This window comes from Lepidochelys olivacea (genome assembly GCF_965140295.1).
Source record: "Lepidochelys olivacea isolate rLepOli2 genome assembly, chromosome: 8".
Classification (NCBI taxonomy): domain Eukaryota; kingdom Metazoa; phylum Chordata; order Testudines; family Cheloniidae; genus Lepidochelys; species Lepidochelys olivacea.
In genome coordinates, this window is record NC_140418.1 from 36,519,137 (window position 1) to 36,540,066 (window position 20,930).

The 20,930-nt window shown below is 46.8% G+C and overlaps 1 protein-coding gene across 2 annotated transcripts in view; it reads right to left on the bottom strand.

The window, feature by feature from the left end:
• NRG2 (neuregulin 2) overlaps positions 1-20,930 on the bottom strand; it is a 314,296-nt gene that overhangs the window by 184,745 nt on the left and 108,621 nt on the right. The window lies entirely within an intron of this gene.

Here is a 20,930-nt window from a genome sequence, read left to right on the forward strand (position 1 = left end):
TATGGAGTCTCTTTGACTTGTTAACTGAGCTATGCACGTTCTGTTCCTTCATTTCACCTGTCTTGGTCACTCATTTCCTTCAGCCCCTTTATCACCTTTGCTCTTCTTCTCCTCATTGGTCTTTTAGCAGCTCACTCACCAAGCACTGGTCCAAGGATAGTCACAGCAGCAGTGTGTAAGGAGGAATCATCTGCATCTGGCTCCATGATCTCCTGCTTCGTGATCTCCTGCTTCGTGATCTCCTGCTTCGTGATCTGATGCCTGTGAATGCACAGCTCAGAAGCACCACAACACATTACAATCTCCTATCTGACTTGTCATCTGCTCTCACACCCAGGTGTCTGTCTCAGTGACATTGCTTTCTAAACAGCTCCCTGTCATTACAGAATTATTTTCATAATTATTCTTGCCCAAAGGTATTAGCTGTGTCTTCACAGATTTCAAACCCAGATTATTAATTTCTGCTCATCCTCTAGCCTCTCTGCCTATGCTTGTAATTTTCTCTCTCTTCTCCCAGGCATTTGCAACATCTCTTTTAAGACAGTAATTAAGATGTTTTCTACTTCCTCCTCTAGATTGCTTCTGAGATATAAATCAAAACAGGACCCAGAACACCCTCCTGGAGGATTCTACCTGCATGCCACTCTGCCCCCGACTAGACACAGCTGTCATTTATGCCCACTTATCCATCAAGAAGTCCCTGATCCATGTCACAAGATATGTATCCAAACCAATTTGAACGGATGTCTCAGATAAGATCCTTGCTGTACCATACCACACTGTTCACTAAAGGCCAGTGATAGTCTATCTGCTGTTTTCACCATGTCCGCTAATTGCTTAATTATGCAGAAATAGGCTACTTGCTGCAGTCTGTTTTTTATGCACCCCATGGCACCTGCTTCGAATGCCATTATTCCCCCAAGTGCTTATAGACGTTCTCCCTAAATATGCCCTCCATAATGTTTCCATGAACAAAGGTATACTAGCAGGAGAGCAGTTATTTATATTTGCAACAAGGTCCTCCTTGCTGGTCTGATTTTACCACCTCCACTCCCATCCTGTCATAGCAATGAAGATCTGTTAGGATGCCCTTGCTGCTGAGACTGACCCATGGAATTTGTTCCTTCTGACTGACCCCATGACTCTAGGGTCAGAGTACGCAGGGCCCTTTGGGAGGGGGGTGCAGTGGAGGGAGGAAGATGTAAGGGGCCTTCCCACTCTGCATGCGGGTCAAGCACAATTGCAGATCCTTGCACTCTCCCAAGCATTGGTACTGCTTCCTGTTAGAGCTCTTTGGGATGCAATCTACCCCAACAAGGGAGGGGGAGAGGCCAGAGCAGCATCCCATCTCTGCAATGGGGCAAAGGGAAACAGTCACAGCCAATGCCACCTAGCAATTAGGTGGTGGTGTGGTATGTGTCTCCATCCCAAGCATTCTCCTTTCTTACTACCACTTTGCCCTGCAGTGGTCTGTCCTTCCAGTGACTCAGCCCTCCGGCAAGGAACACGTGTTCAAGTCCACCCCCTTCAGGGGATATATAAGAAATCCAATAATGGGGAAGGCTTTGGGGTTACATGAGGGATTCAGGGCAACCCCTTTGGGTCAGGGTCTCATGGTCCAGACCCTTGTATCTTCAGGGTCTTCTCCAACTAGTTTCCCTGCCAAGGGACAGACTTCCATAGCTGTCCCTCTTTAGGAGTTGGTGGAGGAACCTAGGCCCATCCTCTCCACCAGGCTCCAATCCAGGGCCCAGTGGTAGGCAGCAGAGTCCTGCACCCTGGAGTGCTATGCAGCTGCTCCCCAGGACCACTTCTTCCAGCCAGGTCCAGCAAAGAATTAAACACCAAGACAAAGTCTCTCACCTTCTGAGAAGCACAGGTCCCTTCTATGTAGGCTTGGTCAGGTCACTGCAGCCAAAAGTCAGGCAGCAGGAGCTCAGCATGCAGGACAGCTCACCTCCACTGTCTGCCTGCCACTGAGCGACTCCACTCCCTTTTTAAGCTCCTCCTCCAGCCAGTGCAGGCTGTGCAGATGCGGCGGGGCAGGGCCACCTGGGCCCAAAGGAGCTACTTAACCCCTTCCTTGCCAATGTGGGGTTTGTACACCCCATCCCAAATAGTCAGCAGAGGACTCTCCGGGGCACGAGGTTGCTGCAGGAGCTACTGTGGCTTTCTGAGGCTCGATGGGTCCTGGAGTTCCCCCGAGGTGAGGTGACTCTGCAGCAGCCCAGGGAGGGTGTATGACCTACAGCCACAATTTTGCCCTCAAACCATGTCATTGTCCCCATTACAGCCAGACACCAGAGGCACAAAGGGGCATTTGGGCAATTCGTGCTTGTTGAATTGCTCATTTTAAATTAAACATAAGATGTCCAGAGAGCATGGCAATGCCAGTTAGAGGCAACTACCTAAAATATGATGCTGTGTAACCCCTCCCAGAAGCCCTGTGAGCATGGATGGGAACTGTCCGCACATGGATCATGTGAGATACACTGTAAGGCACTGGGAGTCAATTATCTTTCATCAAGGCCCCCAGTGGCAAAGAGCAAAGTGAGCTCAGCCTCTCCTGGATGCTGAGATTCCCCAGACCTGAGGTTCACCAGCAGATTTGCAAACAACCCCCCCCCACCCTCAGAGATGCTAATTAACACAAATGTGTGTTGTGTTAAATGCAGTTGCACACTTTTGCTCACATTCGTATGGCAAGTTATTGCCCACTTAGCCCATGCCACACATTCTTTCCACACAGCCCAAGTCAGATTCAGTTCACACCTACCCATACAACCCCCGCCCCACACACACACATCACACCTGCCCCTATCTGTTCTGCACTCAGCCCACTCCACACCCACACATTTCAAACTTGCCCACTGCAGAAATACATGGGGAGGGGGCACTGCAGATGTAACTGCACCCATCATGGGGCACTTGGCTCGTGTGTTACACTGCAGTGAACTGCAAAGCAGAGATAGTCTTTGCTGTGAATGGCCTCTTTCTAACCAGGCTAAGGGGACATTCAGCACAGAAATACATTCTAGCTCCCATCTGCATTTCTTCCCCTCTGATAACCTTTCAATAATTCCTGGTTCACTGAAGGAATCTCTCAACAACCAGAAGCTTCACTGTAACCCATGCAATCCATAGCTATGCTGTCCCAGAATACATCACTTGGTGATAGCTGCAGTGCTCCGGGAAGGGATCTGAAAGGATTTCATGTAGGGTAAAGAACTTCTTAAGGTGTAATTTTGTAACAGTGAGTAATTAACCACTGGAACAATCTACCAAGGGTCATGGTGGATTCACCATCATTGACAGTTTATAAATCAAGCTTAGATGTTTTTCTAAAAGATCTGCTCTAAGAATGGTTTGGAGACAGTTCTCTGGCCTGTGTTATACCAGAGGGCAAACTAGATTATCACAATGGTCCTTTCTACCCTTGGAATCTATGAATCTATGACTTGAAAGAGTTTGAGATTATGATTTTATTGAGTAGCCCACACGGTCTGGCTACTTGAGACATTCAGCACCAAAATGCGGGTTTAGCTCAGTTTTCATTTAGAATTTCTAGTCCACCTTTAACTTATATAAAGTGCCATGTACATTTATGGCACTATAAAAAGAATTGCAACAATTAATAATTATAATACGATAATGAAATGTTAATAAATCTCAAAAGGTTTAGTAGGGAATGAGATCCCTGATGTAAGGTTCTATAGGCTGAATTAATTGTTCTATAAAGGTTATCTTTGTACATTAAATTCTGCAGCATGGGGTTGCTTGCTGGTTTGAACTAGAGTAAGTGGTGGATTTTCTGGAACTTGAAGTATTTAAATCAAGAGTTGAGGACTTCAATAACTCAGCCAGAGGTTCTCAGCCTGTTGCAGAAGTGGGTGGGTGAGGTTCTGTGGCATGCAACGTGCAGGAGATCAGACTCGCTTCTGTCCTTCAAGTCTATGCAGACATTTCCATAAGGGAATATTTCACAAGCAGAGGGTCTCTTGTGAGACTTCTGGCAATCTAGAAATAGCAAATGAAATGCTTTGCTCAACTTATTTGGACATTTCCATTTCCAGTCACAGCCAAAACTCAAAAGTTCAGAGGCTTTAAAAAAAAAATCGGTAGAAGGGAGAAATAAAAGAAACATTTCAGACTCTTTTTTTTTAAAAAAAAAAAGCTTGCTTGATTCAATTCTAGATCTTGGTCAAGACTTAAGGAAAGGGATTGATCTTTGTATTTATTTTAAAGAGGTTCCCCCATCCATATAATGATGATATTAAAACAAGAATGGTATTTGTTACTCTTTCCCGGAGATTTTAACAAAACAAACAAATCTTTTCTGTAGCAAACCACAAAGAGTTCTTCTGGAATTCTACATAAAAATTATATAGACTAACACATTTCTTCAAACCAATCAGAAAGCCACTGGTTCCTGGCTGCGCAGCCTAGAGCTAGTTTAAAAGCTAGAGCTGGATGAATTAATTATAAGTTGCAAATAAATTAACTGAGGAATTGAAGCCTTCTTCCTGTTTGTGAAATGTTCCTGAACCACTCTTGGTCTCTATAAACGCATTCAGTCCTCATGAACACTTGCCAAATAGCTGACGTGGAAAATTTCAGCCTATAGAGCATTCACTTCCCCTACTCGTTATTCACTCTTCACGGGGTAAGATTGGCTGCCGATGCCATGATCCTGCACCAGTCAATGCAAGATTTGCTATTTTCTTCAATGGCAGCAGGATCGAGCATGTCAATTCAATGCCATTGTTTCTACTCTCAGACTGAAGCTGTTTAGCCATGAGAAGAGTGAACGGGTAGCCATATGGAGAGTGGCCATTAGTTCAAGCGAATGTCAAACTGTAGGGTAACATTCACCCCAGAGGGCTAAATCAGAGCCAGGCCTAGCCATAGTGCTGGCATTCTGCACAGGGCTGAAAGATAAGAGACATAAATATGATGGAACCAAATTGTTCAGATTTCATGGGAATGGGATTTTTGCAACATTTAACAATCACCACAGGGGTGACAGGTTGCTTGTGATGGTGGCAGAGCTCAACAGCCCTGGTGCTCCTCTCCAGTTTGTGTCTTGTGCTCCTAAAAGCTCATGCTTTAGGGTTTCACCTGGCCACCTGCAGGGGTCAGGAAGGGATTCCCCCATACCACCACCAACATATTGTTAGTCTCCTTCCTCTGAAGCATCAGGAATGGCCATGGCTGGACACAGGACACCGGATGGGGAAGGCCAGGGCATTCTCTCTCTCTGTCTCGCTCAGGTGCTTCGCTGGCTGGTTCTTGCTCACACGCTCGGATCTAACTGATCCCCATAGGTGGGGTCAGGAAGGAATTGTCCCCCAGGTCAGACTGTGGCCTTGGGGGTTTCACCTTCCTCTGCAACGTATGGATTGTCACTTACCAGGATTCTCTGGGTGTATCTCACACAATCATTTCCCTGCCATTGCAGGGGCCTCAGTCCCTCCTGTGGCATATAAGTGTCTAGTGTCCTGTGGGCTGATATACTTTGGTCTCACGTCGGTTGTTGGGCTTAGTGAGCGGGTGCTGTGGGAGGAGTGTTGGTGGCTGTGTGATATAGGAGGTCACACTGATCTGGTTGTCCCTTCTCTGGCCTTAAGACCCTTAGGACTACGCCTCTGTTTCTAGCTTTCTTACACCACTCATTCTGACTAGAGCATCTTCTGCATCTGAGATTTCTGGAAAATCAATTACGTTTCAATAGGCACGAATATAATCTTGTCTAAAAAGAAATGCTCAGAGGGAGCAGAATTTCTGGCACAACAGGCCTAAAATCCCTTCCCCCCCCCCCCCCATATTTTTTTTCCTCATGGGTGATTAATTATTTCTCTTCTATTCTTTCTTAGGCAGGGAATTACTCAACCATCTTGTTCTATTTTAATTAACCTAGCTAATAGCTTCCCTATCTTATTCTCTTGCCCATAACCCTTTTGTTTAGCATAATAAACTGTTTGTTCCTCCTTTTGTGTTATAATGAAATTGTAATGACCTCTGGCATTCATTTCACCCTTAATAACCAGAGATTTAGGTAACAAAAGCCCTCATTCAATCTGCTCTCTGCTTTTAACAGAAACATTTTGCTTCTCTTTTCCTTCTTCTCTAAAGATGGAAAATTAAGTACGTGCCCCTGACATGCAGCAATTACCCCCCAAAGCTTCTCAAAAAGCAGAAGGATTTAGCACAAGTGGTAAAGTTAATAATGCCTATAAATAACTCAGGGCCCATAATGGCTGAAATTCACCCTAGGGCAGAGAAGCACAATATCCGAGCATCACTTAGACGGTCAAAATGCAGTGTGAGACTTAGATAGTTCAGAAGCACTGGGCTGTCAGCCACAACCCTGAGTTGGCTTCTCCCAGGTGGCCTTTATAATTGCTTGTACCTAGCTCCAGCGAGACATGCAGGAAAACTCAACATACTGAACGAGCAAGAAAGACTTCACGTCCCTTTCCCTGTCCCCAGCCTCTCCATTTCCCGCCATTTTGATAGCCCTGCAACCCAGGCCCCAATCAGCTGATCCGGGCCAGCCAGGGGTGTTTTATTGCAGGGTAGGCAGAGCCAAAGAGAGCTCAGCCTGAAGATTTCAGACCCCAGGGTCATCCTGGGAAGCACTTCCTCTCTTCCTCTGCTGCTCCCAGGCCAGCCGTCAGTGGCCATGGTCAGGCTGCAGCTTGGGTAGACAGCCTTGCACTAGCGGGGCTCGAGCCAGTGCGCTGAAAGCTAGAAGCATGGATGGTTGCTGCTTGGGCACCAAAGCTGGGCATCGGGTGGCTTTGCAAAAGCAAGCAGCAGCCTGAGCCACAACATCCACGCTGCCTTTTTCAGCATGCTAGCTCAAACCCTGCTAGCATGAGCTCCCTCCCAGCTATAGCGTGGACATACCCTGCCAGCCCCAGAACTCCTGGAACGGGGTAGCCTATCCCCAGAGGCTTCAGCTCCAAACTTCAAGGGTCAGCAGAACCCATTACACCGTGTGCTGGCCATGTGCACCATAAGCTCAGTGGGTGCCTTGCCTTTGTCTTAAATGGGAGTGGAATCAAGCCCTGAATTTGCTCTGTCACAGACTTTTGATGATAACACTCAGCACTTTCAAAGGCCTGACACCTGTGATCTTAACCCACTTTACAGAGTGAGCCTGACAACATACAATACTCCTGGAATCAGGGCCGGATTCAGGGGCAGGCATTCCAAGGAAATGCATGGGGTGCTGGGCTAGAGGGGGGGCGCCGGGCTCGGGCTGCTGCTGTTCTTGTTAGCACCAAAAGGGAAAATAGAATGTTTGAAGTAAAATGTTTCAGGTATTCCATATGTGGATTCATTTTTCACTAACCTCCCAGAATGTTCTGGACCTCTGTAGAATCTCGCTGAACCTTCCAGACTTTCTGAGAACCTCCTCGAATGTTGTCAGCCATGCCCTTGCGAGTATATAAGGGGTGGGGCTTATATAGGGCATGAATAAATACAGATTTACAGATCCTAGAGTGCAAATTTATCATTTTATATGACAGGGATAAGTCATGCATGCAAATTGTGCATCAAAGCGGTGAAATGGGCTACAAATGCAATACAAAATAAGGTATTCAGAAGTTTAATAAATGGAGAGGGGCACCAAAAACGCTCCTCGCGTGGGGCGCCATTTGGTCTAGGGCTGGCCCTACCTGCAATACCCCGTCAGGAGACTGAAGGACAAAGGGCAGAGCTAGGGAGTAGAACCTCTGGATGCTTGATCTTTCCACTAGAGAACTTTGCTTCCTGACAACTGTCTCCCACCCTAATAAAGTGGCACTCAGTTGCTGCTTAGGAAAATAGAGCAGAAACCAGCAGGGAGTAACGAGAGCAAACTTATCCCAAATGAGAAACAGAGAAATGGAACGATAGCCCACAGAGAGTAGCCAAAGCCAAGGAGGAGTCCAGGGTAGGAGCTGGGAAATGTAAATCAGACAGACCCCAGCGTACAAAGCGCATTCGCATTCACTCTAGTTAGTGAACACATGGACTAAGGACTGACGAAGGCAACTGACGCAGTGGTGTTCAGGAGACACCTGGGTTAGTTTCTGGGGAGGGAGAGGATTAAAGCATCTAGGGAAAAAGCCGGATGGTGGGATTAAGTTGAAACCATAAAAGAATCAGCATGTTGGCCCAGATGGGCTTTTTCTGTGCCTAGGATTTGTGCTCTTATCTGGATATAAAAATTCCTGGCACTCCCACAGTTCACTCATTAAAGCCAACATTTTCCAGAATGGAAGCTGATTTTGGGTGCCCAGCTTGATACACCTGGTGTCTTGGCTAATGTAGTTGGATTTGAACACTAACCTGGTGGCTTTACTAGCAGCAGATATAAGGATCTTGCAGAAGGAAGCATTAGAGAACAGGCTTGGTTAAATACCTCCGTCTTCCTGCCCTCCTCTGGCCCCCAAAAGAACCAGACCCTTTTGGAAGTTTGAATTATATTTCATTTTTGCTGTGCTGGAATCTCCAGCCTGACTCAAACCCATCCAAAAGTTTAATCTTGCCAGTTTTCCTGCCCGTTGTTGCTGAGGAGCAGGCAGTGGGAAAAAAATCACTCACCCTTTATCCAGATGTGATTTCTGAACCGTGCAAGCTGTGCTCACCCGTGGACTCATTATGCTCTGTTGAGATGCCTAGGCAACAAACAGCATTCTTCCAAGTCTTATGTTCCTAATATAAAATTCCATCATGCCTGGCTCCGCACGGGTGCTAGCAGGGTGTGCCCTCTGGCCACTAGGAGCTCAGCATCCTGCCACTGAGCAGAGGCATTGCTCCTGGCTAGGACCCAAAGGGAGGCAGGGAGGGGTGGGGAGACTGTAGAGACTGGGTGCTGTGCATACCACACTCATTTAAAGGCTGGCAGAGTGGCTGCTCTTATCTGTACTCCCCCGCAGGCAGACTAGTTGACTCAGCCAGAATTTGTCTGGGGTAGTGGTTACAACCAAGAACTCCATAGCTAAGGCTCAAAAGCACTCGGCATCCCGCCTTCATCGTTCCAACCGATGCTGTTAGGATGGAGTCTGGATCTCTGGCCTCTCCTGTGTGCATGTGCATGTGTGTGTGCTCTCCCGCCCTGATCCCAGGGGCAAAGCAGGAATGAGAAATCTGACCCAGGCCCATAGCCATCTGAGCTTCGTAAGAGTATCTGACTTCTTGCAACATTGCTACTGAAGCATCTTTTCCTTTCAGGGAAGGAATCATTTTCCTTAACCTAATAGGATTATATTGGCCCTGTTAATATTCCAGACAATTAACTAAACAATAGTTGGCACATCATAAACCAGGAAAACAATCTACTGACTCAGGCTAGTAAACAACCCCAGCCAAAGGGGGGATTTCCCGCCCCAGAGAGGAGCCCTCCCCACTGATCCCCCACTATGCTACATGTAATCCCTCGGCGCATTCCAGACTTCACTCTGGGCAACTGGTACATGGAAAGTCAGTAAAGGAGTCTCTGAAAACACTCTTCATCCTCCCATGTCCTCCTTTTCCCAGGGTAACTGAACCTCCACCAATTTCCTCTCCTTCACAGGGCTGCAGTTACCCACAAAACCCAAAAAGAAAAGGAGTACTTGTGGCACCTTACAGACTAACCAATTTATTTGAGCATGAGCTTTCGTGAGCTACAGCTCATGCTCAAATAAATTGGTTAGTCTCTAAGGTGCCACAAGTACTCCTTTTCTTTTTGCAAATACAGACTAACACGGCTGTTACTCTGAAACCACAAAACCCATTGCACAATGCCTGAGACTGGCCACTCTCCGGAGCACAGCTAACCTTCTGCTTTTAGCACTTTGGGTTCTTGTATGAGAGAGCAGCTCAAACCGAACTCCCAGCGCCAGACACCCCTGAACTTAAGGGCTTGGTCCCATGTCTAGCCAAGCTACAGCCTGCGATAAAAAGTCCTCAGGCGACACTGTCAAAGTCTGGCCTCTCCATTGATGGAGCCCAAATTCTCATTTTCCCTCCCTGAGTGCAACATTATCAGGTTCTCTCGCTGCCCTTCTCTGCAGCTGCTACAGGCAGTGAATTATGGATGGTGCTGTAGCAAAGGAGACAAGAGCTATGATGCTCTGGAGCCCTCTGTGTGCAGCCCCATAACATTTGCTTCACCTGTGATCCCAAAAATTGTCCTGGATCCTTTTCCTGTTCCTATAGCAAGAAGCAGAGGGAAGCAGGTGTGTGCCGGGGGCTGTACAAGGGACCTATCATGCTGATAGGCAGCACTGAACAAAGTGGCCATTGAGGGAGAGCTGCTGGTAGCCTACAATGGATACAGCTAGTTTGGGATGATCAGGGACCTCCCCTGTCACTGGTGTGGGGTGTGCACTAGCAGAGAGAGCCTGTCACAAACAGCTGGAGACACAGAACCCCAGGCAATGGGATTCCGAGTCCCCGCCTGGAAGACCTAGCTATTGTGCAAGCCCCTCTTACCCTCCACAGTTAGTTCCTCAGGCAGGGCTGTGCTGGGGTGCTGCACTGCTCACCCCTCATCTCCGCAACACCCACAGACTGCACTTCATGCCTCAGAGCCTCATGGGGGTCCTGCACTGCTCACCCCCCCACCCCACCCCCCCCACACACATACATAGTCTTCACTGCACTGCTCATCCCCCTCCCCAAAACACACAACATGCACTACACTGCACTCCGCAGAGCCCTATTGGGGTGCACTGCACTCCTCACCCTCCACAGACTGCACTGCACTGCTCATCCCCTCCCCCCAACCCACACAGCTTGCACTACACTGCACTCCTCAGGGGGGTGTTGCACGGCTCACCCCCACACACACACAGACTGCACTGCTCATTCCCCCCCCCCCCCCAGACTGTACTGCGCTGCACTTCTCAGGGCCCTACGGGGGTGTTGCACTGCTCCCACACACACACTGACAGCACTGCAGTGAGCTCCACAGACAAGCAGTGCCCACCTCTCTGATTTACATCCAAGTTCTGCCGTCATGGAGTCAGTGAAAATGGTTAACCCTGATGGGTGGGAGATGTTCGAACACTATGTAGTGCCTCACGCTGCACTATAGTCTCTCAGAGCCCTGGGCTGCCATGGGTCCGTATGCACATGGTCTGGTATTGTTTCCCTGGCAGCAGCAATGCCTGATACTTTAGAATCTAAAGTACAGGAAAAAGTGAAAACAATGTGCAGGGTGGGGCTTGAATTCCTTTCTGACCCCAGCAGCTGATCAGCTTACACCCTGGAGCATGATGTTTCATTCCCTTTGGATGCTGTTCTCTTTCTTTAATAAAGGCAAAAGACAGTGTTAGCACAAGCCCGGATTGGCTGGGGCACATGCGACGAGGATGCTTACGCGGGCCAGAGCACAGATCCTCCCCAAAGCCCTAACCGCCACACGCCTCTCCAGCACAGATCACCCACCGGCCTTTTCACCTCTCGGGCAAACAGCTAGTATTTCTGCATGGCTGGACACAGACAAAAACAGAGGCCATTTGCCAGAGAAACTGAGGTGTTTACAGCACCCCCAGCACCTAGGCCAGTCTGTCCCCCTTAAAGTCACCACAACTTGAAATACACAAGTTAAGATTTCTATAGTACTATTATCCTTGGACACGCTGCACATATATGCTGAGATTTAATAGCAACTAGTGATCCTGGGGGCCTCTACTGGTGGGTGCCCAAGGTGAGACACCTTAAAGGGGGACGGATGATCAGGAAGTGTGATGCTTCCTGGCAGGTCTGAGATGAGGCTAACTTAAGCAACCCAGAACTGATATGATCTAACAGTAACCTATGCCAGCAAACCTGCCCCTATCAGAGAGTACAATCAAATGACAGGAATTCATACAGGCACACAATCAAACCAAAACCATGTAAAGCTATGTATGGGATGGCTCAATCTAATTACAGTTATGCTAGGCATGAGTCCAATCACTGAAACTGACCACAGCACCTTTACCATCCCCCTAAACTCCAGGTGTGACAGACATTCTGCGCTGTACACGAAACAATATTTATTCACGAAATTGTGCAGGCTTTGCAGCTATAAAAGTAAAGATCTTTCCAGAGCCAGAAACAGCCTTTTTGTTTTGTTTTGTTTTTTGTGGGGAGGCAATAACCCAGAGCACAAACCCCGCAATCAGGACTTCTGGATTCTATTCCCAGCTGTGCCACTGATGTGCTGTGTAACCATATGCAGATCATTTAGGCCAAAATATTCAACCGAGGCTGCATAAGACAGCACCTAACTCCACATTCCTATGTGCAAGCAGCCAGATTTTCAGAGGTGCTCAACTCCCAGTTTCTTCACTGGGAGTTCTCATTGGTCAGTGTTTCTGCAAATCAGGTCACTTATTTAGGTGACTCATTTTAGTCACCCAAAAATATAAGAACATAAGAATGGCCCTACTGGGTCAGACCAAAGGTCCAGCTAGCCCAATATCCTGTCTTCCAACAGTGGCCAGTGCCAGGTGCCCCAGAGGGAATGAACAGAACAAGTAATCATCAAGTGATCCATCCCCAGTCACTCATTCCCAGCTTCTGGCAAACAGAGGCTAGGGACACCATTCCTGCCCATCCTAGCTAATAGCCATTGATGGACCTATCTTCCATGAATTTATCTAGCTCCCTTTTGAACCCTGTTATAGTATTAGCCTTCACAACACCCTCTAGCAAGGAGTTCCACAGGTTGACTGTGCATTGTGTGAAGAAATACTTCCTTTTATTTGTTTTAAACCTGCTGTCTATTAATTTCATTTGGTGATCCCTAGTTCTTGTGTTATGAGAAGTAGCAAACAACACTTCCTTATCTACTTTCTCTACACCAGTCATGATTTTATCTCCCCTTAGCTGTCTCTTTTCCAAGCTGAGAAGTCCCAGTCTTCTTAATCTCTCCTCATATGGAAGCCGTTCTATACCCCTCATCATTTTTGTTGCCCGTTTCTGAACCTTTTCCAATTCCAATATGTCTTTTTTGAGATGAGACGACCACATCTGCACACAGTATTCAAGATGTGGGTGTACCATGGATTTATATAGAGGCAACATGATATTTTCTGTCCTATTTTCTATCCCTTTCTTAATTATTCCCAGCATTCTGTTCACTTTTTTGACTGCCGCTGCATATTGAGTCGATGTTTTCAGAGAACTATCCACAATGACTCAAAGATCTCTTTCTTGAGTGGTAACAGCTAATTTAGACCCCATCATTTTATATGTATAGTTGGGATTATGCTTTCCAATGTGCATTACTTTGCATTTATCAACATTAAATTTCATCTGCCATTTTGTTGCCCAGTCACCCAGTTTTGAGAGATCCTTTTGTAGCTCTTCACAGTCTGCCTGGGTCTTAACTATCTTTAGTAATTTTGTACCATCTGCAAATTTTGCCACCTCACTGTTTACCCCTTTTTCCAGATCATTTATGAATCTGTTGAATAGGACTGGTCCCAGAACAGACCCCTGGGGGACTCCACTATTTACCTCTCTCCATTCTGAAAACTGATCATTTATACCTATCCTTTGTTTCCTGTCTTTTAACCAGTTACCAATCCATGAGAGCACCTTCCCTCTTATCCCATGGCAGCTTACTTTGCATAAGAGCCTTTGGTAAGGGACCTTGTCAAAGGCCTTCTGAAAATCTAAGTACACTATATCTACTGGATCCCCTTGGTCCACATGCTTGTTGACCTCAAAGAATTCTAGTAGATTGGTGAGGCATGATTTCCCTTTACTAAAACCATGTTGACTCTTCCTCAACAAATTACGTTCATTGATATGTCTGACAATATTGTTCTTTATTATAGTCTCAACCAGTTTGCTGAAGTCAGGCTTACAGGCATGTAATTGCCGGGATCACCTCTGGAGCCCTTATTAAAAATTGGCATCACATTAGCTATCCTCCAGTCATCTGGTACAGAAGCTGATTTAAATGATAGGTTACAGGCTACAGTTAGTAGTTCTGCAATTTCACATTTGACTTCCTTCAGAACTCTTGGGTGAAATACCATCTGGTCCTGGTGATTTATTGCTGTTTAATTTATCAATTTGTTCCAAAACCTCCTTTAATGATACCTCAATCTGGGACAATTCCTTAGATCTGTCACCTAAAAAGAATGGTTCAGGTTTGGGAATCTCCCTCACCTCCTCAGCCATGACGACTGATGCAAATAATTCATTTAGTTTCTCCGCAATGGCCTTATCATCCTTGCGTGCTCCTTGAGCACCTAGATCGCCCAGTGTCCCCACTGCTTCTGATGTACTTTTAAAAAAAAATTGCTATTACTTTTTAAGTCTTTGGCTAAGTGTTCCTCAAATTCTTTTTTGGCCTTCCTAATTGTATTTTTACATTTCATTTGCCAGAGTTTATGCTCCTTTCTATTTTCCTCACTAGGATTTAACTTCCACTTTTTAAAGGATGCCTTTTTGCCTCTCACTGCTTCTTTTACTTTGTTGTTTAGCAACAGTGGCTCTTTTTTTGGTTCTCTATGTTTTTTAATTTGGGGAATACACTTAAGTTGAGCCTCTATTATGGTGTCTTTAAAAAGTTTCCACACAGCTTGCAGAGATTACACTTTTGGCACTGTACTCTTTAATTTCTGTTTAAGTAACCTCATTTTTGTGTAGTTCCCCTTTCTGAAATTAAATGCTACCATGCTGGGCCATTGTGGTGTTTCTCCTGCCACAGGGATATTAAATTTAATTATATTATGGTCACTATTACCAAGCGGCCCAGCTATATTCACCTCATGGACCAGATCCTGTGCTCCCCTTAGGACTAAATCAAGAATTGCCTCTCCTTTGGTGGGTTCCAGGACCAGGTGCTCCAAGAGCAGTCATTTAAGACACTTTATCTCTGAATCCAGTCCTGAGGTGACATGTACCCAGTCAATATGAGGATAATTGAAATCCCCCATTATTATTATTATTATTGAGTTTTTTATTTTAATAGCCAATGAAGTGAGCTGTAGCTCACAAAAGCTTATGCTCAAATAAATTGGTTAGTCTCTAAGGTGCCACAAGTCCTCTTTTTCTTTTTGCGAATACAGACTAACACGGCTGTTACTCTGAAATCTAATCTCCCTGTGCATTTCACAGTCACTTTCACCATCCTGGTCAGGTGGTCGGTAATATATCCCTATTGCTATATTCTTATTATTAAAGCATGGAATTTCTATCCATAGAGATTCTATGGTACAGTTTGATTCATTTACGATTTTTACTTCATTTGATTCTACGCTTTCTTTCACATATAATGCCACTCCCCCACCAGCACGACCTGTTCTGTCCTTCTGATATATTTTTTACCCCGGTATTAGTGAATCCCATTGATTATCCTCATTCCACCAAGTTTCTGTGATGCCTATTTTATCAATATCCTCATTTAATATGAGGCACTCTAGTTCACCCACCTTATTATTTAGACTTCTAGCATTGGTATATAAGCACTTTAAAAACGTGTCTCCTTTTAGCTGTCTGCCATTACACGATGTAATTGAATGGGACTCTTTTTTATTTGATTGTTTCTGATCAGACCCTGCCTGTATTTTATCATTTTCCATCCTCTCATCCTCACTGGGACACAGAGATTCTCTATTAACAGATCCTCCCCTAAGGGATGTCCAAACCATGTGCTCCTCCGCTCCTGTTGGCTTTCCCCCAGCCCATAGTTTAAAAACTGCTCTACAACCTTAAGTGCCAGCCGTCTGCTTCCATTTTGGTTTAGGTGGAGCCCATCCTTCCAGTATAGGCTCCCCCTTTCCCAAAAGTTTCCCCAGTTCCTAATAAATGTAAAACCCCTCCTCCCTATACTATCGTCTCATCCACGCATTGAGACCTTGCAGTTGTCTGTCTGTCTAACTGGTCCTGAGCGTGGAACTGGAAGCATCTCAGAGAATGGAATTGTCCTAGACTTCAATCTCTTACCTAGCAGTCTAAATTTGGCCTCTAGGATCTCTCTCTTATCCTTCCCTATGTCATTGGTACCTACATGTACCACGACCACCAGCTCTTCCCCAGCATTACATATAAATCTATCTAGATGTCTCGAGAGATCCAAAACCTTCACACCAGGCAGGCAAGTCACCATGTGGTTCTCCCAGTCATCACAAACCCAGCTATTTATGTTTCTAATGATCAAATCGCCCATTATTAATACCTGTCTCTTTCTAATAGCTGGAGTTCCCTCCCCTGGAGAGGTATCCTCAGTGTGAGAGGATACCATAACATCATCTGAAAGGAGGGTCCCAACTATGGGATTGTTTCCCATAGTTTGAAAAATATTGTCTTCAGGCTTTCTGATCTATAAGATGGGTATGAAATACTTACCTAGCTCAAAGGCTATGTTATGAAATTTACTTACAAAGCTTTGAGAGCCTCAGCTGAAGGGAGCTAAATACAGGAAATATATAGTACTAAAAGTTGCTGTTTGCCGATGGTGAAATTGAAAACCAGCAAACACTGCGTTCAAGTGGTTTATTTTATTTTATTTGTCTCTTTGCAAAAGGCTACGAAGCCCAAATTTCTAGCATTGCTTTTCACATATGATGTTAATCTGCTTGCCCACTGGAATTATTGGTGGAGTCGTTCATGAATCATCTCCATTAGTCCACATGCAGAGAGTGGGGAAGTATAATTCCACTTGCCTCGAAAAGATTTCTGCAAGCACAGGGGGGTTCAGTTATAACCGCACTTCCCAAACTTCAGGAAAATGAAACCAGTTAATGCCCCAGAGACAGGGCAAAGGGGATCGTCCTGCGGCACCAGCCCCGGAGAGAGGACAAAGAGCAGTCATTGCCAGTCCAGGTGACATGTCTGCCTCACACACTGCTGAGTAGGGAGATTGTGCGCTGGGCCTGCCATGAGGAAGGTGCTGTGTGCACCCCGTTGCATGGGGTTTGTGGCAGGGCTGTGGCTTTACCTCCATCCCTGCCGGGGAAGCTTGAGCCTCAGGGTGTTCACACGGACTGCAATGGTGTCTGAGGTTTGCACGCGGGGCAGCCCCTGGCACCCTCCCCATCCTGGAGAGCAGCAGTGCCCATTCCAAAGGCATCTTTGTCAGTTACCCGACTAACACGGTTCATCAGGAGACTGACCTACAACACAGAGGGTGAGCTCCAGCTCTGTTGCGGGAGGGGGTGAGAATTGTGCGTGGGAAGAACTTGGACAGCTAAGCCCTGGTCTACAGTAGGAGTTGAGGTCAAATTTAGCAGTATTAAATCGATTTAACCCTGCACCCGTCCACACAACAAAGCCCTTTTTTCGACTTAAAGAGCTCTTAAAATCAATTTCCTTACTTCCCCCTCGATAAGGGGATTAGCGCTGAAATCGGCCTTGCTGGGTCGAATTTGGGGTACTGTGGATGCAATTAGACGGTATTGGCTTCTGGGAGCTATCCCAGAGTGCTCCATTGTGACCACTCTGGACAGCACTCTCAACTCAGATGCACTGGTCAGATAGACAGGAAAAGGCCCACAAACTTTTGAATTTCAATTTCCTGTTTGGCCTGCGTGGCAAGCTGCAGGTGAGTCCAGAGGTCATCAGCAGAGGTGACCATGGTGGAGTCCCAGAATCGTGAAAGAGCTCCAGCATGGACCGAACGGGAGGTACGGGATCTGATCAAGTGGAGTGCCCCAAGGGTCGGTCCTCGGGCCGGTTTTGTTCAATATCTTCATAAATGATCTGGAGGATGATGTGGATTGCACCCTCAGCAAGTTTGCAGATGACACTAAACTGGGAGGAGAGGTAGATACGCTGGAGGGAAGGGATAGGATACAGAGGACCCTAGACAAATTAGGGATTGGGCCAAAAGAAATCTGATGAGGTTCAACAAGGACAAGTGCAGAGTCCTGCACTTAGGACAGAAGAATCCCATGCACTGCTACAGACTAGGGGTGGCAGCAGTTCTGCAGAAAAGGACCTAAGGGTTACGAATGCCTTGGCAGCAGTTCTGCAGAAAAGGACCTAGGGATTACAGTGGACGAGAAGCTGGATATGAGTCAACAGTGTGCCCCTGTTGCCAAGAAGGCCAATGGCATTTTGGGATGTATATGTAGGGGCATTGCCAGCAGATCGAGGGACGAGATCGTTCCCCTCTAATCGACATTGGTGAGGCCTCATCTGGAGTACTGTGTCCTGTTTTGGGCCCCACACTACAGGAAGGATTTGGAAAAATTGGAAACAGTCCAGAAGAGGGCAATAAAAATGATTAGGGGACTGGAACACGTGACTTACGAGGAGAGGCTGAGGGAACTGGGATTGTTTAGTCTGTGGAAGAGAAAAATGAGGGAGGATCTGATAGCTTCTTTCAAAGAAGATGGATCTAGACTGTTCTCAGTGGTAGCTGATGACAGAACAAGGAGTAATGGCCTCAAGTTGCAGTGGGGGAGGTTTAGGTTGGATATTAGGAAAAACTTGTTCACTAGGAGGGTGGTGAAACACTGGAATGTGTTACCTGGGGAGGTGGTGGAATCTCCTTCCTTAGAAGTTTTTAAGGTCAGGCTTGATAAAGCCCTGGCTGGGATGATTTAGTTGGGGATGGGTCCTGCTTTGAGCAGGGGGTTGGACTAGATGACCTCCTGAGGTCCCTTTCAACCCTGATATTCTATGATTCTATGATCGCTGTATGGGGAGAAGAATCCGTGCTATCAGAACTCCGTTCCAGTTTTCGAAATGCCAAAACATTTGTCAAAATCTCCCAGGGCACGAAGAACAGAGGCCATAACCGCGACCCAAAGCAGTGCTGCATGAAACTTAAGGAGCTGAGGCAAGCCTACCAGAAAACCAAAGAGGCAAACGGCCACTCCGGGACAGAGCCCCAAACATGCCGCTTCTATGATGAGCTGCATGCCATTTTAGGGGGTTCAGCTAGCACTACCCCAGCTGTGTTGTTTGACTCCTTCAATGGAGATGGAGGCAACACGGAAGCACGTTTTGGGGACAAGGAAGATGATGATGAAGAAGTTGTAGATAGCTCACAGCAAGCAAGCGGAGAAACCAGTTTTCCCAACAGCCAGGAACTGTTTCTCACCCTGGACCTGGAGCCAGTACCCCCCGAACCCACCCAAGGCTGCCTCCCGGACCCTCCAGGCACAGAAGGGACCTCTGGTGAGTGTACCTTTTAAAACAGTATACATGGTTTAAAAGCAAGCATGTTTAATGATTAATTTGCCCTGGCATTTGTGGCTGTCCTGGATGTACTCCCAAAGCCTTCGCAAAAGATTTCTGGGGACGGCAGCCTTATTCCATCCACCATGGTAGGATACTTTAGCACACCAGACCAGTAGCACCTACCTCGGGAATCATTGCAGAACAAAGCATTGCAGTGTATGTTTGCTGGCATTCAAACAACATCTGTTCTTTATCTCTCTCTGTTATCCTCAGGAGAGTGATATCATTCATGGTCACCTGGTTGAAATAGGGTGCTATTCTTAAGGGGACATTCAGAGGTGCCCATTCTTGCTGGGCTGTTTGCCTGTGGTTGAACAGAAATGTTCCCTGCTGTTAGCCACGGGGAGGGGGGAGGGACTAGCCACCTGGTGGGGGGAGGCAAAATGTGAGCTTGGAACGAAAGCACATGTGCTATGTATGTGATGTTAACAGCAAGGTTTACCGTGAAAGAGTGTACCCATTGTTCTAGAACATGTGTCTTTTTAAATACCACTGTCCCTTTTTTTCTCTCCACCAGCTGCATGTGTTTCAAGGATCACAGGATCTTCTCCTTCCCAGAGGCTAGTGAAGATTAGAAGGTGAAAAAAAACGCACTCGTGATTAAATGTTCTCTGAGCTCATGCTGTCCTCCCACACTGACAGAGCACAGACAAATGTGTGGAGGCAGACAATGTCAGAGTGCAGGAAAGCACAAAATGACCAGGAGGAGAGGTGGCAGGCTGAGGAGAGGGCTGAAGCTGAAAGGTGGCGGCAGCATAATGAGAGGAGGCAGGATTCGATGCTGAGGCTGCTGGAGGATCAAACTAGTACGCTCCAGCGTATGGTTGAGCTGCAGGAAAGGCAGCTGGAGCACAGACCGCCGCTTCATCCCTGTCTAACCAACCACCCTCCTCCCAAAGTTCCAAAGCCTCCTCACCCAGACGCCCAAGAACGCGGTGGGGGGGCCTCCGGCCACCCAGCCACTCCACCCCAGAGGATTGCCCAAGCAACAGAAGGCTGGCATTCAACAAGTTTTAAACTTTTAAAATGCTGTGTGGCCTTGTCCTTCCCTCCTCCACCACCTCTCTCGGGCTACCTTGGCAGTTATCCCCCTATTTGTGTGATGAATTAATAAAGAATGTATGGATGTGAAGCAACAATGACTTTATTGCCTCAGCAAGCGGTGATCAAAAGGGAGGAGGGGAGGGTGGTTAGCTTATAGGGAAGTAGAGTGAACCAAGGGGCGGGGGGTTTCATCAAGAAGAAACAAACAGAACTTTCACACTGTAGCCTGGCCAGTCATGAAACTGGTTTTCAAAGCTTCTCTGATGTGCACCACACCCTCCTGTGCTCTTCTAACTACCCTGGTGTCTGGCTGCACGTAACCAGTGGCCACGCGATTTGCCTCAACCTCCCACCCCGCCATAAACGTCTCCCCCTTACTCTCACAGATATTGTGGAGCGCGCAGCAAGCAGTAATAACAATGGGAATATTGGTTGCGCTGAGGTCTAACCGAGTCAGTAAACTGCGCCAGCGTGCTTTTAAACGTCCAAATGCACATTCTACCACCATTCTGCACTTGCTCAGCCTGTAGTTGAACAGCTCCTGACTACTATCCAGGCTGCCTGTGTACGGCTTCATGAGCCATGGCATTAAGGGGTAGCCTGGGTCCCCAAGGGTAACTCCTTCCTTAGAAGTTTTTAAGGTCAGGCTTGACAAAGCCTTGGCTGGGATTATTTAATTGGGGATGGATCCTGCTTTTGAGCAGGGGGTTGGA